Source organism: Rhineura floridana, chromosome 4 (assembly GCF_030035675.1).
Source record: "Rhineura floridana isolate rRhiFlo1 chromosome 4, rRhiFlo1.hap2, whole genome shotgun sequence".
Classification (NCBI taxonomy): Eukaryota; Metazoa; Chordata; class Lepidosauria; order Squamata; family Rhineuridae; genus Rhineura; species Rhineura floridana.
This window is the reverse complement of record NC_084483.1, coordinates 32,734,663-32,756,187: the sequence shown is the minus strand read 5'-3', so window position 1 is coordinate 32,756,187 and position 21,525 is coordinate 32,734,663.

Here is a 21,525-nt window from a genome sequence, read left to right as displayed (position 1 = left end):
CTTCTGGGACTGTGCTTCACGCCTTTTAACAATATCTCCCCAGCCTGGGTCATGTTAGAACAAGACTGGGAGAAATGCACTTAAAGCAAAAGGGTAAGGAGTTCTGTTCTGTTCCCTACACACTTCTTTTTATGTAAAGTAATGATAGGAACCCCCTGGCCCTCCAAATATCAATAGAATAGCCAATGGTCTGGGAAGGTGGGAAGTGTAGTCCAACGTGTGGAGAGCCACAGATTCCCCATTGCTGAAGTAACAAATAGACCCCACCCTTCATATGTGAATGAGATAAACATGTAGATGGCTGTCTCTGTCACATCTAAAAGAAGCTGCCTTTAAATCAACTGTCATTTTTTCATCTCTCTCTCTCTTTCTCCTCTATATGTCTCTGCCAGTGACAGCCAAAATCTAAGTGGTTTTTATCACAAAGAAGTTATCACTCACATGCATTTATAAATATTTATTTATAAACGTCACAAGACGTCACCCTAAGAGTCAGAAACTACTCGCACTATAAGTGCGGGGACACCTTTACCTTTTTTAATATGATATAAATCTTGTTATATCTTAATGGTTATGGTGAATACAAAAAATCTGCTGTGATTCATATCTAACTATATATTATTTTTCTAAGCTGTCATGCAGCAAGCCAGGCGAGGGCATGAGGGAAGCCAGGATGGCTGGCAGGAAAGTGGGTGACTGAGTGAGCAGAGTGGCCGGGTTGAGGGTGAACGAGGGGAGTGGGCAGCTTTGGGGCAGGCGGACGAGCAAGTGAGGCTAGTGGGACAGTGTGGAGTGAGCCAGAAAGCAGCTGGGGGGAGGATGAGCAGCTGAGGGAGGAAGTGGTGGTGGTGGTGACAGCCTGGGCAGAATGCAGATAAATGCCCTAGGTGGGGAGGTGGCTTGCTGTAAAGCAGTGGTGTGGGGCAGAGGCAGGGGTAGCAACACAGTGCAGAAACAGGTGAAGAGCATTAGCAATGGGATGCCTGGATAGGGAGTGACTTTGTGCCCACTTCTAGAGTCTGGTAGGGTGTGTGTGTGCACGCACATGCACGCACGCACGCACACATGCCACATGCATGTCAAGTGAGCAGGGCGCGGTTAAACTTTATAAGCTGGTGTCACCCCTGCTCACTCTCTCTTCAGACTGCCCTCCCTCCTGACCTACGGATGGCAGTACAGGTAATTCTGGTCACTTTGGTGCCAAGTAGGAAGATTTGCCCAGTATACTGACTGACCTGGGGAGCACCTGGGTTTCATCACCTATTCTGTACTCTATCCAGAAAGAGTTGGCTCACCCAGTTTCCACACCCATTTGTGCAGTTCTCTTTTTGTAATGAAGATGATTTACATTTATTTGTAGCTTTTTATTTTTACAAAAGTGACTCAAAGCAACTTACAATGTAAAAACAAACATTAAAACCAAATATAACAAGATAAAATAATGGGATCATCCAATACACACACACTAATATATAGCTTTTTTGTGACAGCACTCATTGGTACTGAGTACCAGCACTGTCGTATCTCCCCCTGCCAAAACCCACTCTTCAGGAAGAAAGTTTTTTTTTACTTTAGGTTTTCTTATCCCGCACACTACCAGAATATCTACTTCCACGCTCTGCCTGGAGCAAGCAGAGATCCCAATTCCACACACCGAGTTAAGGAAAGCTGCTGCTATGGACCTTGTTTTCTTCTCCAACCCCCAGCCTTTGCTTACAAACCAGAGCTTGGAAGATTAAGTCTAAAAAGTAATAAATTACAGTTACAGTTACATGCCCCCCCAAAGTAGTAATTACCGTTACAATTACAATTGCTCTGAATGCAAATGATTACTTTACTTTTCCTCCAAAGTAATCACTACAATTACATTTCAGTTACTTTAAAAAAACGCCTACAAGGTGCTGGCCTTGGCTCCTGCACATCCAAGTAGCCTAAAACAACATTAAAAATAAACAAACACATACAGAGGTAGTAGAATAATTATTTTTATTCATAAGATAGCAATAGTGGTCTCTCTGCTGGTAAGGGTGGTGGGGAGGGTGGCTGAGGCCACTACTCAGATCTTTGCACGTCATACCAAGTGCAACTCCACCCTCCACTCAGCCAGCAAGCATAATCTCTCTCTTAACCACCTCCCAGACCCTGCCACACCACCAACTAAGGGTCACTCACTCAAGCAAACATTTTCCCCTGAGATGCAAAACAGCTAAAATACTGCAAATGCAGCACAGTAGCCAGAGAGGGCGATGGGGGCCACTTTCTGTGCCAAGGGCAAACACAGTACTCTCTCTCTCTCTCTCTCACACACACACACACACACACACACACACAGTTTGGCACCCGAGCACAAGCAAAGCAGGCTCCATCCCTTGCTGCAAACTGAGGGGTTGCCAAGTCTCCAGTTTTCATACAGAGACTCTGGATTTTTGGATCCTCTCCGGTGTGCCCTTCTTCCGCCCGGCGGTGGTGGCGGTGAGAGAACGGCGGTGAGAGCGCCATGAAGGAACGCCCCACGACGGTGAGAACGCCGCAGAGAAGCACCCAGCGGCGGCGGTGGCTAGTAGTGGAAAAACGCCATGGCGGAGCGACCGGCGGGGCGAGAACATCGCGGAGGAATGCCCGGCGGCGGCGGCGAAAGAATGCCATGAAGGAGAAGCTAGGCGGCAGTGAGAGCACCACGGAGGAGCGCCTGACGGCGGTACTGGCAGTGGCAAACGAGGAGTGCCTGGCGGTGGCGGGGACGGTGTGGAGCGCTGTAAAGGAGCGGCTTGGTGGCAGTGAGAACACCACGGAGGGTGCTGGTGGTGGAGATGGCAGCGGCAGCAGCTCGGCGGCGGTGAGAGCACCGTCGAGAAACGGCTGGTGGAGGAAGGAGAGCTTTTGGAGGAGTGGCTGACAGTAACGATAGAACGCCACAAAGGAAGACCGGGCCACTAGGGACCAGTAGTGACTGTGGAGATCGCCTGGGGAGTGTGTGGAGGGTAGTTGGGGGTGAGATGTAGGTTGTCTCCCTGCCTTGAAGCGTAGAGCCGACCGCAGAGAGATGGGTAACGCCGTGGGTTGCGGCCGAGTAGGTGTGGGAGTGGGTTGAGCGGGAGCGTGTTGAGACATTTTGGACCTGGTGGGCGCCTGTGCTTGCACTCCAGGTGGTTGCATGTGCTATTCCAGAGCGGTTGAGGTGGTGGATCAAGAGCAAGGTGTGATAGTTCAGAGTATTGTCTCCCTGCCCTTGTAACTTGTATTCTAGGGAAGGGAAAGAGCACCAGTAACACATCAACTCTGACTACCCTGCCCTTGTGGCTTATACTCAAGGGAAAGGGAAAGAACATCAATAATACGCCAGCTCTGACTACCCTGGAAGAACTGGATCATGACTGTTGTATGTTAAGCCCTGGATTGTGAGTTGTGTGTGACAGGAATGGTATGTATGAATGTATGAATGTGTAGTGGTTGTGATTTATGTATATTTTATCAGTGTTGTTGCAGTTTGATGTAGCCCTCCCATTGATTGAGGGAGTGGCTGTCTATTACCGGAGTGACGGGGATTATGGAGGTGGGCCTCCGTTTTTTATATTGGTTAGGATGGGTGGCCTGTCCATTGCGTGGACAGGGATAGGGGCATGTGTAGATCGGGGTGGTTGTGACAGAGAGGGAGGGGGGCCAAGCTATACCAAGACTGGGCGGCAGGCGCTGGGTTGATGCTGGGGGCAGACCATGTCAGTCTAGAGGAACAAGAGATAGATGCGTGATATCCATCCCTTGTTCCGGGTCTGCCCAAATCCAGAAGACAACTGGGAGATGCAGGATTCCTACTGACCTTCGACTGTTGTTGTGTAATGCCAGGTCTGTGTCACAAAAAACATCTGTCATCCATGATATGATCTTGGATGAATGCGCAGACCTGGTGTGCGTTACGGAAACTTGGTTGGACGAGGCCTCAGCTCCCATTCTTGAGGCCATGTGTCCACCAGGTTTCCGTTACGCACAGCAGCCGAGGGTGGGAAGGTGGGGAGGGGGAGTGGCAGTCATCTATCGGGAATCTTTGGTTTTCACCAGACCTCCGCTCCTGCGGACCAAGTTTGTTGATTGCATGTACTGGAGGTTGGGCCGGAAGGGCAGTTTAGGGATCCTGCTTGTGTACCGCCCGCCCCACAACACGGCAGACTCCCTGGCCGAGGTGCTCGAGGTGGTCTCGGATGTGCGAGCATTGTCCCCAGAGCTGTTAATTCTTGGGGCCTTCAACGTACATGCTGAGGCCACTCTCGTTGGAGCCCCTCGGGATTTCCTGGAAACCATGGCTTCCTGGGAACTGCACCTTAGTAATACTGAGCCCACCCATGTAGCCGGTCATGCTCTTGACCTTGTATTTGTCCTGAGAGAGGAGGGAAGTGTTCTGAAGTTGGGGGCTATTTCTTTTACCCCCGTGTCATGGTTAGATCACTATCTGGTGAACCTTGACCTCTCGTTGCCACACACCCTCTGCAGGGGTAAAGGACCTATTAGAATGGTCCGTCCCAGGCGCTTGATGGATCCAGATGGATTCCTGACTGCGCTTGGGGAATTGGAACCTGCTGAAGGTCGCTCGGTCAAAAACCTGGTGATGGAGTGGAATGAGGGGATCACCAGGGCATTAGACCGGGTTGCCCCGAAATGTCTTCTCCCCCTGAACAGAACTCAGATAGCATTGTGGTATACACCCCGGTTGCGTAATCTGAGGCGGGAGGTGAGACGACTAGAAAGCCAGTGGCGGAAATCTCGCTCCGAAGGTGCTCGGACACAGGTCAGAGCAGCAGTAGCTGCCTACCAGGTGGCAGTAAAGGCGGCAAAGAAGGAGTTCTTTGCGGCCTCTATTGCATCCGTGGAGTGCTGTCCCAGGAGGTTGTTCCAAGTGGTCCGAAGCCTGGTTGGTCCAGTTGCCCAGGTACCCTTGGAACACTCTAAGGCCTCCTGTGACAAATTGGCAAAGCACTTTGCTGATAAAATCGAACACCTAAGGAGCTCAATTCCATACGCCATGGATACAGTGAATGAACCAGAGTTGACCATTTGCAATCCGGTCCCTTGGGATCGGTTTCGACCTCTCCCTTCTGAGGAAGTGGACAAGGTGCTTTCATCTGTGAAGCCTACCACCTGTCTGATTGATCCTTGCCCATCATGGCTCCTTGTGAATTGCAAGGAGAAACTGAGCGAAGGGATTAGGGCGGTGGTAAACGCATCCTTAGCGGAGGGTGTAATGCCACTGGCCCTCAAGGAGGCAATTATAAAGCCTATCTTAAAGAAGTCCTCCTTGGATCCCCAAATTTTGAACAACTTTCACCCATTTTCGAATTTGCCCTGGTCACCTCTCGATTAGACTACTGCAATGCGCTCTACGTGGGGTTACCCTTGAAAACAGTCCGGAAACTTCAACTGGTACAGAATGCGGCAGCTCGTTTACTTACAAACAGTCGTCGCCGTGATCATATTATGCCAGTATTATTCAATCTACACTGGCTTCCAGTAGTTTTCCGGGCCCAATTCAAGGTGTTGGTGTTAACCTTTAAATCCCTATACGGTTCCGGCCCAGTTTATCTGAAGGAGCACCTCCAGCACCACCAATTATGCCGCCCGACAAGATCAGCCACACAGGGCCTTCTCTCAATCCCACCAACAACAGTAGCTAGGTTGGTGGGGACTAGAGAGAGGGCTTTTTCAGTGGCGGCCCTCACTCTCTGGAATTCCCTCCCGTTCAATCTTCGGCATGCCCCTTCCCTGGATATTTTCCGCCGAGCCTTAAAAACTTGGCTGTTTGGACAGGCCTTTGGGACCGCTGGGGTGGGCTAATTTACATACTGAATGCCTGTTGTTATCTACTGCATATGTTGTTATTTTGTTATTGCTGAGTATATCATATTTTATTGTATTTACTGTATTTATTGTATTTTATTGGAATTTAATATGTACGTCGCCTAGAGTGGCTTCGGACAGATGGGCGACCTAAAAATTAAATTTACATTTACATTTCCATTGTCATCTTTCACTTCCACAGTTCTTTATCTCCATTCTGCTGCTGCCTCCTTCTCCTCCTTTATCCGTGTTCTGGACCTTCGGCTCCTTTTTCCCTCCACTCCATTCTTCACTACCACTATCTGTTTTTTTAAATAATTGTTTTCTCCACTCCACCCCGTCTCACTCTCCACCTCCTCCCTCATCGCCTCCTGCCCATCCACAGGGCATGAGGAAAGAGCGACACTGCACAGAAGCTCAGTTTGAGGCACATGATCTTCATCCACAAATCAAAGGAGCAGAAGACTTCACCTGCCCCCCCCAAGTAATGCCCAAACTTCTGGAAACATTACAATTACTCCACAAAAGTAGTAATATTACTCCTAGTTCTATTACAATCAAAATGTAAAGGAATTACCCACTCATTACTCAAAAAATAATGAATTACAAGTAATTTGTTACTTGTAACTAGTTACTTCCAAGCTCTGTTACAAACAACTATGGAAACAGAAGGCCTCAACTCCTCTGGATACTTTATAGTCTCTAAAGATCCCAGCTATGGATTGTTTGTTCTTCTGCTACCAGTAACTGCTTGTCTCTACTGGGAATCTTGCTGCCACTACTAATAACTGTTTCTGCCCTTACTTGCCTTATGTCAATCTACTGTGTAGCTTTGTCACTAGTCATAATTAAACTTGTTCTATCTGGTAACTAGGCCAAGAATCAGGCATGTGCTAAAAACAAATGATTTTTTAAAGGGGCGTAAGAAATATAAACATGTTTACTCCATATTCATGTTCTGGTGGGGCGTGTGGTTTGCCTCATTGCTTTTGTCATCCAGACCAATCTGCTTGCAGGCAATTTAATCTCTCTTTTTTTTTTGCATGTGGCACATTTGAATCTGGATTGAATTGATTCTGCCATTGTGTGCCAGGCCACATTGTTGGGCTCTAAGACTCCACTCCTAGCCCCATCCGCTCATGAACAGATGTGTCTCTTTGTCTCTGAAAGGTTGAGGAATGTGCCATGGTCAGATTGGGTCACAGAGCTAAAATTCCCACTGGGCTTTGCCTCTGGGCAGCCCTCGGCAAGTCACTATTTCTCACCCCAATTACAGAGGAAACCCATATGTCTTTCTGAGCCTCTTGGATACCAAAGTATCAGGGGGGGGAACCTTGAAGATAGTCTGCTCTTTGTAGTTCCTCATATTGCAGGGTTTTTTTGGGGGGAGGGAGGCTCGAAATAGCTTTCATATGGTTGAGCAAAAGCCAGGCTGCCGTGCCATCTACTATCCCTACACAAAGTATACAAGTAATTGCAAACCATGTTATTTTTTTTAAATAGCCAATCCCATGCTGTGTAATGAGAGACAGTGAGGCCAAGTGGTTAAGGTGTTGGACTACGACCTGGGAGACCAGGATTCGAATCCCCACACAGCCATGAAGCTCACTGGGTGACCTTGGGCCAGTCACTGCCTCTCAGCCTCATGAAAACCCTATTCATAGGGTCGCCATAAGTCGGAATCGACTTGAAGGCAGTACATTTACATGTTATGCTTTCTAAAGCCCTCGGATAATATTTGGCATGCAATAAGGATTCTGCTTGTCAACGGTAAAATTCTAGCCCAAACTTTGTTTGAGGGCTGATCTGATCTTTTCATAGGGATTTGCTGGGATGTCTTAGGCAAGACATTTGTGCTTGGGGTGCTAGGTGGGAGGGGCATACAATATCACATATCTCCATCTAAACCACCATCCAATCAGGAAGCATGTTTTCTGCCATTTTAATTCTCTGGGATGCCCCATTGTCCTTGTGTCAGGGTGAGGTGACCTGTGTCAGGAAGGAACCATGAGGGGAGGGACAGCAGGAATTGGTGTCTGAACGGTGACACAGGATGGTGTTAAAAAATGTTGGCAAGGGGGTCAATTTGGACTCTACTTCATGCACTGTGCCCAGCAGAATCTGTCAGGGCTGGTTTTCTAGATTACTGTAAAGAAAGAAAAACCTTTGCTGTTTTGGGCAGACTACAACAGATTTGATTGGGGATTTTGGAGAGGGGGGCTTCCTTCTTAAACATGCTTCAGGCACTGACATATAAACGATTAGGGTGGCTGAGCAACAGGCTGCTTCCCCCCAAATGAGTGGGGCCCATTGGAGTGGCTCAAAGGGCCACAACCCACCCACCCCCGCCAGTCAGCTGTCCTAATGGCATAGTTTACTTTCAGGGTTTAGACCAGGACAGCAGGCTGTGGCTCTGACAGCTGCACCAGCAGTGGTCATGGCAGCTTATTTGTGATGGGAGAGGTTATCCCAGGCTACGCCTCCTTTCCCATGATCCTTTGAACTTCAAAGGCGAATCTGCTAACAAGTTGGTATGACAGAATGTATCTATTCCTGGGATCACGGGAGCTGAACTACAGCTCCCATCATCCCTGGCCATGGCAGTTTGCATCAGCGGTTATAGAAGAAAGAGTTTCAACAAACTCCCTCACCCAAGGAGTCGTTGATGTATCACTATGCCCTCAGACATCCTTTTCAGCTTTTAAAGGCGTGCCAGGGATGGAGGAAGGGCCTGGCCTGCCACTTCTGTCCAAGAAAGTGTTGCACTGGTGGAAAAGCTCTCTCTCTCTCTCTCTCTCTCTCTCTCTCTCTCTCTCTCTTATTTGTCACTTACTGCAAAATGTTTGCCTCAGAACAACTTACAATTTACATTAGAGCAGGCTACCCTATCCTGGCCCTCAAGGCATCCTCCATGAGGATCAGCAGGTGCTGATGGGGTGTATGTTAAGTAGATTATAGCTGAGCTGTGCTGCATAATTCTGCTCACAGGCATCAAGCAGGGCATGTGCGTTTACAATTAAAACAGTATCAAAAGATATCCAGAGCAAGATGTAAGGCCCTGATCTATGACTTGATTTCTTGAGAGGGCTGATTTATGAATGAAGTCAAGGGTGGAATACTGTGAAGAAATCCTGTCGATGTGTACAAGGTTTTATTGCGTGCTATGTAATGGATGGGGTGATAGTGCTACTGGAAGTTTTCACTCTGGTTCAGTCATAAGATGGTTTAACAGCCACTGGGGGCTTAGTGGACAGCCTGAGGAAGGGTCGGTGGTGGAATTCTTAGTATGCAAAGGAGGGATTGAAGGTACACATGTTTGCATTTGTGGAGATAGGTTTGGAATTTTCAGTCAGATGGTATGATTGGCTGCTGGTCAACCGAGAGAAAGTTCTTAGAGGTTGTCAGTCAGAAGGAGTCAGCCAGAAGAAGACAGCAGAGGAAGAGGACTGGGGCAGAAGAAGGAAGAGCTGGGAGGCAAGTGGAATAACAAGGGGCAGATCCACATCTTATATTTAAAGCACATCCAACAGACATTTAAAGCAGATGGCATTCCCCAAAGAATCATGGGAGCTGTAAAATTGCTGGGAATTTGTAGCTCTCTGAGGGACAAACCATAGTTCCCAGGATTCTTTGGGGGACATCATGTGATTTAAAAGTGTGTTGGATGTGCTTTAGATGTATGGTGTGGATCTGTCCTTGGTGGCCCAAGACTTGCTGAAGATAGCTGAATCATTTGGCTCAGGCTGAAGTGGCAAAGGGAGAATGTCTCTGCAGAGCTGAGGGAAGGAGTGAGAAGCAACTTTGAATGCTGGGCTCTGGTGACTGTTAGGAGTGCCAGAGAGAGGTTTTCCAAGGCAAGACGAGTCAGACAAATAAAAGAGGTTTCCAGCAGTGACGTCAGTTGTAATGTTGGTGAGGTTTAACCGGAGCGGAGAGAATAAAATGGCAGTCTAGCTAAAGGGTTCTAAAAGAGTTACTATTTCCTTAAAACTGTCTTGGTTTAACATTATTAGTTGAATACTAGGGAGGCTCCACCCCCTGCTCGCTGTGCTCACCAACTCCCCTGCTCACCACCGCCCTGCTCACTCTGCTTGCCAACCCCCACCCCACCAACCCCAACCGCAACTCCTCTGCCACTCCCTCAGGCACCCCACTCCCATTGCTAAACTACTTGCCTTGCCTGTTCCTACCCTGCCGCTGCTGCTGTAGCCATCCTGAACAAAGAGTGCCACCATGCAGCACAGCGCAGCTAGGCCACACACCAGCTTCCTGCTGCCACTGCCGCCCATGAACAAATGCTGCCTTGCCTTCTTGCTGAGGCAGACAGTGGCAAGTGGAGTGAGAGACCTCTAGGTGTGTGTGTGCGAACCTGTCTGTGGCACTGCAAACTGGGGTTTCAAAGGAACACTTTGAACTCTTGATTGTTGTTGTTATTTATTAGATTTGCTAGTTGTTTCATACCTGAAGGTCCCCAAGCAACTTACACAATGTTAAAACAAAACAAATAAAACAGACTGTAAAAACATAACAATAAACAACAACAAAACAATAGCAATACCATCCACACCCAGCCACAGGAAGGTCTGGCAACATATTAAAAACAAAACATCATCTCCATCTATCAAATGTCTGGGAGAAAAGGCAAACTTTGCCTGGCACCGAAAAGATGATAATGAAGGCATCAGGTGGACCTCATGTGGAGCATATTCTACAGTTGTGGAGCCACAACTGAAAAGGCTATCTCCCTTGTCACCACCCTCCAAGCCTCCCTCATAGAGGGGACCTGGAGAAGGGCCTCAGAAGAAGATCTAAGGATCTGGGAGAAGTTTTCCAGAAGATGTTGGAGTCCTGAGCCATAAAGCGCTTTATAGGCCAAAACAAGCACTTTTAATTGGGCTCGGAAGCGTACAGGCAGCTAGTGCAATTGGAACAGGACAGGTGTTTTATGCTCTGTTTGCTTTGAACGCGTCAACAATTGGCACCTGCATTCTGCACTAACTGGATCTTCTGAACTGTTCTCAAAGGCAGCCCCACATAAAGCGCATTGCAATAATCCAACCTTGAGGTTACCAGAGCATAGATTACTGTAGCCAGGTTATCCCTGTCCAGATAGGGTTGCAGCCTAAGCTAATGAAAGGCACTCCGTGCCACTGAGGCTACCTGTGCCTCAAGCAACAGCAATGGATCTAGAAGAACCCCCAAACTACGAACCCACTCCTTCAGGGGGAGTGTGACCCTATCTAGAGCAGGTCACACATCACTGAGCCTGTCAAAGAAATCACCCACCAATAGCATCTCAGTCTTATCTGGATAAGATAATTCATTTCATTGGCCCTCATCCAGTCCATTATTGCAACCAAGCACTTATTTAGCACATCCACTGCCTCACCTGCAGAAGATGAAAAGGAGAAATAGAGCTGTGTGCCATCACAACACACTCCAAAACTCCATATGACACCTTTCAGCAGTTTCATGTACATGTTAAACAACATGGGGGACAGAACCATCCCCTGTGGGACCCCATACTGGAGACCCCACAGAGCCGAGTAATGCTCCCTGAGATCCACCTTCTGGAGCCCACCATCTAAGTAAGAATGGAACTACTGCAATGCGGTGCCTCCAATACCCAACTTGGGCACTCACGGCAGAAGAATACCATGGCTGATGGTATCAAAAGCCGCTGAAAGATCAAGGAGGATCAACAGAGTCACACTCCCTCTGTCTCTCTCCTGACACAGGTCATTGTATTGGGCTACCAAGGCAGTTTCTGTACCAAACCCAGGCCTGAAATCTGATTGAAATTGATCTGGAAAATCTGTCTCCTCAAAGAGTTCTTGGATCTGGTTGGCAATCATCCTCTCGAGAACCTTACCCAGAAAGGGGACATTTGCTACTGGTCTAAAATTATTAGGATCTTCCAGGTCTAGGGTAGGCTTCTTCAGGAGTGGTCTTTTGCAGGAGCAAGGCACTGCCTTTGGAAGTTGCTCTGCACAGCTCTCACATCGGAGATGGAAAGGAGAAGGGCAGGGAAGCTTGCAATGCCACTTTCACTGTGGTTCTCAAGCTTGGGAACCCCATACAAGGGATTTTAACAGGTCAGTGGAACAACCCACTTGTCAAAGTTGTCCTGCAGGGCTGGAGAACTACATTGCAAAATGTGGAGAAGTGTGAATTTCAAAGGATGGCTATGTTTTGCTTCACATATTATTTCAGAAAGTCTGGATTTGGTAGGTTTACCTTTAAATGTAAACTGAATCTCTAAACACCAAGGCCGCAATCGTCACCTCCCCCACATTCATCTGATGGAAAGGTTGCTCACCTTCACTCGTGTCTGGATTTGCCAGTCAGCAGCCCTGTAGTCAGGCTGGAGCAAATGGGTACACCCTCACAAGCAGTGCTTCACCTCCCCCTCAGTTTTTTGTTTTTAGAACATTGTCCTTTTAATTTGTGACATACCTGATAATGACAGCCTCCATTTAAAGAATGTCTTGTTTTAAGAACAGGAGCAATTTATGAATAGGAGGGACCCTCTGAATAAGGCAGGGCAAGTGCACTACAAAAGCCTCAACTGGAAGAGCCTCCAAAAGTCTGCTCACTCAAGACTTTCTCTGACTGAGGGTGGATTTTTTATGATCACAGTCACCCTCTAATTATTTAAGTAATCCTGAAAAAAACAGCCTGTATATTAACATGACTGTTGAAGAGTTAAATATTACAATTTTGTATTAGGGGCTAGAGTTAGACTCCATCCCTTGGACATTCGCTCTGCTTTTCTGTTTCTGTTTCAGTTGTGTTCTCTACCCAGCCAGTGATAAAGAAGCATGTTTGTGTGCGTGCAGTAAGAAGAAAGAACTTGTTTATTCTGCAGTTATTATGATAGGTAGAACAGATTGAGTGCTTATTGCTAAAGGGTGCAATAAAGAGACCTTAGAGTGAACTGAAAAAATATCTACCCTAAGTTACTCTTAATTGTTTTAAAGCACTCACTATAATCACAATCATAGTGGTTATTTCTTTTTTCTTGAATACTTGATGACAAAGGATGAAAACAGTCCTAGAGGCATAGAAATACTGCTATAGACACTACAGTTAGCTGGCTGGCTGGTCACCTACATTGTAACTCAGGCCAAATTTCTGATTGTCTTAGTATGTGCAGCTCAGCATGAGGGCTTTTCAGGGGTTCTGGGCAGAAAAATGAACCCAACCACTAGTAAAACCAAGGGGGAAAAATCCCTGTTTCCACAATTAGTTTCCAGTTGCTAAGTTACTCCTTTGTATAGCAACCAGTTGAAAAGTTTTCCCTTGATTATCCAACAGGAAGGAAAATCTAAAAGTCAGGAACAAGACTAGAAGGAGGACCCTCAAGGAGGAGTTAACAAACACCCTGAAGTGTTTATTTTCTCTCTGCCTTTCCCTAAATTTGTAGTTTGGACAAGTTTGTTTTTCAAGTGGAATGAGATACCTAATCCAGCATCAAAGCCAAGCTCAGGATCTCACTGTCATTACCAAAGTAGTTCAGTTCCTGAAGAATCTGAACACAGGGACAGGCCATAGGTGAAAGAGGACTGCACCTATAGGCAAAATCAAGTTTTTGAGCCTTTCTGGAGATGTCTCAAAAAATGGTGAGACAATTCAACGGATTAATCTTCATTCATACTCTCTGGATGGAGGAGGAATGAGGTGCATGGTGCTCACATCCCCTCCACCAGTGAGTGGGATGGGGGGACTGGTTGGTGCTATGTATCTTCCCCAGAATGCCCCACCTAGAAATGTGGTTGCCCCCACTAGCACATTCAGAAGTGCAGGGTCCCTTCATGTTTGTCACAGCCATCCCCCCTTTTTTGCTGCTGGATTGAGAATGAGATCCTTGTTAATGCCTTCTCCACAACAAGAGATGGCACTAGGAGCCAATAAGCATGAAAGGGGAGTTTTAGCTACTGAGAAGAGTCTTCTCACAAGCTGACTCACCTTTCACTCTGATTGGCTTGTAGGATTCTGGAGACATAGGGACCCTGCTGGGACACTGTTCCCAAAAAAGTAATGGGTTTAAGACCCCTGAGACCCTGGACAATTACATTCCTGGCTGCCCCACCTAACAAGGAAAACTGGCTACAGGGCTGCCAGGCAGGCCCTCCAGTTGCTAAACTCTAGTCTAAGGGGTCTGCTATCCAAGGCATACATTTAAAGATGGGTCAAGGTGGTGTAAATGGTCTTCCCATATCTTAAAAAATAAAGTGAGGGTGACGTTTTGCCTTTCTCCCCCTCCCCACTTCAGCAATAATATCACTGGCTTTGGCAGTGACTATTTCTGGAGGAGGGCGGGCGGGAGAGAGAGGAAAGATAGTTGCTATTAATGATTCTCTATTTCTCCTGGCAGCATTAGTCTTGGCAGGTGAGTTACAGCACAATAAAGTCTATGGTGACCTTTCCTTATTCCACTCTGGCTACAAGTGGATAAAGTTACCCACCACTTTCAATCCTCATACATTGTGAAGTGCGCCTAGCTGTCATAAAGTGTGCTGGCTTCCCACCCAGAGGGAGCTATATTTCATCTGCAAGTGCAGTGATCCCTACCCTGCTATTATTGCACTGCACACAATGCCTTCTGTAAAGTACCTTAGGGGTCTGATTCTTCTAGAGGAACGGCTTTATGCAATTGAAAGACAGGTTCCTAATGGGCTGCAGCTGAATGCTATATTAGCCTCCCTGGATTATATTTAGGGCTTAATTCATGACAGATAAAAAATGTGAAGAGTGCTAATAATGTATCTGCCTGGGCATCACCAGTCTCCCTTCCCTAAAGTTTTGGGGCTGGATTTATTAAAGTATGCATTTAATATTTCATTCACACCAAGGTCATGAGTACAAACATGCCCTTGCCTACTTCCACAGTAACTTGTGCATCTGTCTCGCCACTATGTCTTTGTATATCATTCTTGCATGTGTATTATACAGCCACAAGAGTGGCAGTATACGACGTGGATTTTTCACATTCCACAATGTTAAATTGAAAATATCCCCATGCCATTCTGATGCTTCCCATAAGCTCATTTCAAAACAAAACCTTACAAAACTTATAGTCCTCAACTCAGAAATGCTTGCTTAACAACCCTGTAAATTTTCATGGCGATACACAAAACAGTGAGAGAGAATCGAGAGTTCAAAGTCTATAAAGAGAGAAAAAAACCCAGACCCCTTTTGGACTTTGTAAAAATGCAAACACAATTTGGGTTGTTCTTTCATAGGCCAATCCACTTCCTGTGTAGCTTGGAAGCAGTTGGTAAGGTGTGCCTCTGAGCATATGGTGAGTGGTGGCAACACCTGCCATCTCTAAAGATGGCACATGTTACCAAATTCTTCCAAGCTACACAGGAAGCAGATTGGACTGTGAGAGACCAACTCAAATTTTGTTTGTATTTTTACAAATTTGTAGGGCAGTACAATATCTCAGAGAGGAGGTCAGGTCTCCTGCTCCCCTGGTGCATTCACTATAGCTGCCCAATTTCCCTGCTTTTTAATGTTTGATAGAAATATCTGTGGGCTATAGGGATGTTCTTAAATCACAAGGTTTTTTTTGCCTATTAGTGAATATAACTAAATAGCTTATGTATGTACTGTATGTATGTATGTATAGATACATACATGCACAGATATGTTCCTGGCTTCCACACTTGAACATATATATATATCAAAACAGTTTATATTCTGCAAGCAGAGATATGTTCCTGGCTGCCTCCGGAAACCTCTCCTCTCCCAATCTGATGATTTTTAAAGTAGATGATGGGGGACAGTGTCATCCCTTTAACTCCTGTCTCATAGGTGGTCTGTCCTGTTTTCAGACTTCCGTCCTTGGCTGCTATTGCACACCCTTCTCCACCAGTCTAAAGCTGCCTTGTAGCTTTCACAGCGCAGCATTTCATCCTATCCCTTTGCTTGCTCTGTGCTGGGGATCTGGCTGCCATTATAAGGAGGAATTCACACACACCAGGTTTCAAGGTAGAAAATTGGAATAACAGCTCAGAAATGACTGCATTCATCATTCCTGTTGGCTGTTTACCTTTATGGTTTTAATCTTACTATGTTTGATCATTATACTTGCCTTTTGAATTTGAAAAACATGCCTGAAATTACTGTGTCCAATGTTTAGACTTTTCTGATGATCAGAGTATCTTGGATTATATGTGGGGATGTCAGAAATTTCTGACAAAAGTAGAACTGGGAGCAGAAATCGCTGATGTTTGCTTATTTGTCCCATGTCCAGAACAGAAATCAATCCAGCAAATATGAGCGGTATTCACTGTTGTTGCTGCTTTCAGTCTGCAAATGTTACGTAATTGATTGCATTCCCTGTCCCCATTTGCATTGCATTTCCTCTGCAGTGAAATGAGTGTGGTGTATGCAATGAAAATGTAGTTTATGTAATGGAAAAGTTACTTTTTTAAACTACAACTCCCATCAGCCCCAGCCAGTAACTTTTCCAAGCTCTGTAATTTACTTAATTAATTACGTAAGTTATGCTATTTCTCCATAGTTGACAGGGAAACAAATAATGATATATTTTTTAGCAGAAGGCCAACTGCAGTGGAAACAGTGCAGCATGCTACAAATACAGGGTTGAAACACTACATGGTTTCTCAACATTTGCAAAGTTACCGCTGAATGTAGGTGAGCTGATTTCATGACAAGTGCTTTGCCTGAAGTGTAGAGCCTGCCCAAGATATTTTGCTGCCTGAGGCAAAGGACAATCTTATTCCAACATGATGATGATACATCATCTTTCATCACACTTGGAGGCAACAGGTTAGCTTACAGAATGCAGGCCAGGGCATGTGGCACACATACCTCTGTCATCTAATAGCTCGCCACTCTCCCGTGCCTGAGGCAATTGCCTCACTCTGCCTAATGGTACAGTCAGCACTGTGAAAAGAAAAAAGATCTGTTTGTAGTGTAGGAATGGGGAAGACATTTGTTTGATTTGCATTTTAACATGAATCTACCGAATTCACACTTTCCAAATCAATATACCAATTGAAACATAACCATCCTTTAAAATTGACAATTCTCTGAATTTTGTAATAAAGGTCTCCAACCAAAAAGGTTCATATATTAGGGGAAAGCACACACAAAAATACAAAATAATGTACAAAATGCATTATATTATGGAAATTGCACAAATGTGCATAGTAGGAACAGGTGAAACCCAAAAGGCAAATGTTAGAAGACGTGTAGGAAAGTAAGACAAATTTTGTGCTGACTTTTTTTAAAAAAATGCAGACTGATGTGGAAATGGGGCAAACTGAACTTCATAATAGAAAAATGATAAATTGAGAGAAGCTGAAATTGACAGATTCACCCATCCCTGTTTCATCATTTTATAAGTGAAATGAGTCTGTTTTTGGTTCTATATAGCAGCCTTCAAAACAGAATTCTTTTTTTTCTTCAGTAGATGGCACTGTTTGCCAAACTGAGCAGTTTTAAAGTGCAATGTGACTAAACATTTTGCAGAAGAAATAGTTCTGTCAGCATTGAAGACAAGGAACAGCACAACGCTCCTCTAGTCCAAACTTCTATGGAGCTGATCAGTTTCTCATTTCAAGGAAGACAAAACCTGGGTTTAACTTCTGTGGTTGATAGAAGCCCGTTAAATAATTTCAAGCACAAATCTTGAGCAGATTTGCATGTTTATACTTGTTCATGTCATTTTTAATCTAAATTGTTTCCCCTCCACCAGGATTTGTTCTTACCCACCCACCACTTTTGTCAAATGCTGAAGAATTTGTTAGGTGAAAGCAATATCTTGCTTATGCCTTAATTGCGACCCAGGCGTGAAATAAGACGCAGACACAATATGTTGGGTTAAATAATGGGCCACTTTATTAACCAAATTCATATTATGATAATGAACCTGCAGAAGGGAACATAACTGTGGGATTCTCCTGATGAGCCAGACAAAGCCTGCTTGCAGCTATTTGGGCGATCCAACCCCTGTCAGGCAAGGGGGTGCCAATCTGCCAGCCCCTTGCCCCGACCACACTCAGATTGTGCATAGGGAGGCCAACCTGCATCACCCCCCCGGTGCCCTGAAACTCCCAGTGGATGAGGCCTGTTGGCCACAAAGGCGACCCATATCCTGCCCTCGGGCGGTAAAACCCTGAGCTGCAGGCCTCTGGAACCGCCTATCACCTCCAAAGGTGCCTGAAGGTGTCACCTAGCTGCCTTTCACCTTTAACCTTTCCCCTTCATTGTTGTAACTAAAGAGGATAGACGTGAAGGCTTGTTCACATGTTGCCCTGAACACAGGTAGAAGCTGGGTCTACAAATGTGCATGTGTTTGTGTGAAAGAGTATGCACTTGTTGACTTGTACAGTTCAACTATTGTTTATGCAGGCACACAGACTCTACATTTATTGAATTCTACATGTGAATAGCTGTACAAATGCACAGCTTGACTGTTTGCATATTCAGGTACACAGATTGCACACCCACTGAATGTAATGTGTGAACAACCTGTCTAACTATCAAGTCAGGTGCTGAGAATCTCCTTCATGGCACAGGGGAAAGTTATGGAGCTTTGTTTAATTCTTTGTGTGATTAATTAATTAAATGACTTCTACTCTGCTTTTCAGGATGAGAGATCCTACCAAAATAGCTTTCAATAAAGCATCGCAATAACACATCGTTAAGTAAACATTAAAATCAATGCATAAATTAACCCAGTAAATATAAAACAGACAAAGAGCAGGCAACCCCCCCCCGTAAACCCATTATAGTCATCCCTTCTTCTCAAGACAGGACGACATACAATATATCACAACCAGCCAGTCCAGTCTATCTTAACCAAATGTTGACTGGAAAAGAAAGAAGTTAATTGCAAACTTCTGGGGTTGGAAGATCCAAAAAGATTCCCCTTTTAATATATTCCTTTCTCTCCTTACACCTGATGCCTTTTCTGTGGCCTGCTCCATGTGCCATGGCTGGTGTCACTGTTCCCCCATGGGCCAATCTCTTCACAGGGCCAGCCAATGGCCAATGTGACCCAGTCTATTCACCTCGGAAGGGGAAGCGATGAGTTGTCCCAGTTGAGGACGGTATGATGTAATCTTTGGCTCCTCAAGACCTCTGACTGCAGTGGTCAGGCTTCAATTCTGTATGCAAGACCATTATCGTATACGAGGACCCTCCTCTAGCCTTGTGGTATACGTCTCCTCACAATATAAACTATCAGACGTATTCTCCTTAGTGTCCACCTCACCCTGCACTGCAGGCAGCACCATACGAAGACCCTTCGGTAGAAGGCCAGTACCAAATTTGAGGGGTCCTGGTGAAAGATGGCCTCCTCCTTCAAAGTGTCACCCTGACATTAAGCTTGCTGGGAGTTGGTGGTTAGGACAGGCACCGGAAGAGGGAAATGGTGGTACTAAAGAGTGCTCTTGACAATGGAATCTTTTGTTATTATTTTTTACCGTTAAGGGCCCAATGCTGAGGGGCAAAGTGTTATTTTGGACAGCCTTCAGCTTCATTTCTGTATAATATCTCTAGGCCCTAAGATGTGACCATACAGCTTTGGAGGGCAGGGGCAGTGAGGCTCATGGCTGACCTTGGGAGGGAGTTCTCCCCGTACCCTGTTTCAGCTTTCCAAAAACTACAGAACTATTTTTTTTGTCTCTGTGTATATTTACTGTGTGTATATTTCTTTCATAATCCTACTCTTGTGATAAAAGAGAGAGAGAAAGAGAGAGAGAGAGAAATAACATTGCAAATGAACATGGGGAAAAAAGGTCCAACAGTCCAATATGCTATAATACATCTCTCTGTTACCATAATTTATTTTGCTTGAGATGAGACTGGGGTGACTTTTTAGCTGAGTAATAATGAGATCTTGTATTTTTAATGGAACAAAGGAATCTGGGGAAGAAATAAGGCCGCAACCTCCAAAGGGTAATCAAATAAATACTTTCTACTTACATGGATTGTGTTTTTTCCCCACATTGCTAGATTGGACCATATTAACTGTAAGGTAAAATTTTGGATTAGGTGATACTAATCGCAACTCTCATGAGACTGGATGGCAGGTTTTGCAACCTGTGGGGGGCAGGGACAGCTGTGGCCACCCATGGGGGACAAGAGGAGCTGTTGTGACCTATGGTGGAGGCAGGGGAGCATTGGTAACCTGTGGGGGAAGGGGAGCTTTGATGACTGGAGGAAAAAGGGGGAGCTTTGGAAACCTGGGGGGGGGAGCTTTGGAAACCCATGGGGGAAAGGGGGAGCTTTAAGGGGTAAAAGGAAGAAGGGTAAGCAAGGTCTACAGGGGGGAAGGGAGAGCATGTAGCAGTTGCAGAGGGTGAAAGGGGAAGGTCTAAAGGGTTACTATGGGGGATCTGTTGGTGGTGAGGGGTGCAGGGTTTGGTCATGGTAGGCAGGGTTGGGGAGCAAAGTGAGCAGGGATGGCAGCCCCTAGTATGTATATATAAAATTTCTGTACTGAGTTTGCATGCCAAAACAAGATTTTCCTAGGCACCAAACCTGGATCAGAAGTAAAGCTCTGTGCTTTTTAGTTATGGGTGCTTTACCAGACACACAGATTGTGGATTCCTGTTAGCTGGCGATTTTGCTTATGAAACAGAAGGTAGGATCACACTAGGGCCAGTGTCAGTGCCAGGCATCCTGAGGCAGCTGCTGAGGTCCCAGTGCCCTGATAGGGCCCACTGCTGACACTTGCCTTAATCCCCCTCCCCCACCCTTGTACTATAAGCACTGTTGGAGGTAGCTCCCATTTGAAAGGGACATTGTGGGAAACTGAAATGGTTGTCTAGACCCAGCGGTCTAGCATGCTTGCTGCTCCCAGCATCACCACCAGATAAGCCCACCAAGACACAAATGGATAAGGGAATCCACAGGTGGACACTTTGTCCAGGGTCTTCTCAAACCTGGATCGAATAATGACAATGATTGTCTACCGACTGCATTTTTCAAACAGTGTTCCATGCCTGGAACCTTATCAGGAGTTCCTCAATGGGTAGATCAGTAAATGGTGGAGAAGCTTCCTTTCTTTCTTGTTTCTAATCTTTCATGCAGTGTGTAGCTGCAGAAAAGCATTGGGTGTTTTATAAAGTACTCTCTCAAGACTGTACAGAATATTTACTGGCTTTGTTTGTGAAGTAATTCTGGAGGACAAAGGTATTTTCTGAAATCTCTGTTCAGGGTGTGAACGTTCATCTGTTTGCAATATCCTTTGTTTTCTGCTGCTTCAACAGGACTCCCATCCCCCCCCCGGTTATGGCTCCTTTCTCCTTCACATAGTGACCTGACTTGAGCCAATCAAAGGTCATGGGGTGAACATGATGACTTCACAGTGCTATGCACCCAATCATATTAAACTATATGCTGTTGTCACTAAAGGGAGGGCAATTTAGAGTGAGGACAATGCTTTCTGAACTGGTCCAGTGATCCTTGCCTATCAGGGATTATGCATGAAAACAGGATTACACAAAGGCTATTCAGGGTAATTCTTTCTGAATATGTCAACACCTTTTGTGGATCCTTTTGCAGCAACCTACCCCCACCCCCACAAAAAAAATACAAGAAGCTATTTGTCATTCAACACTGACAAATACGTATGAGAAAATCCTCCCTTTCAGTTCAGCCTTGCTCCCAGTTTGTATGGGGCAGTGGCAACACCTAGTAGACCTAGATGCTACT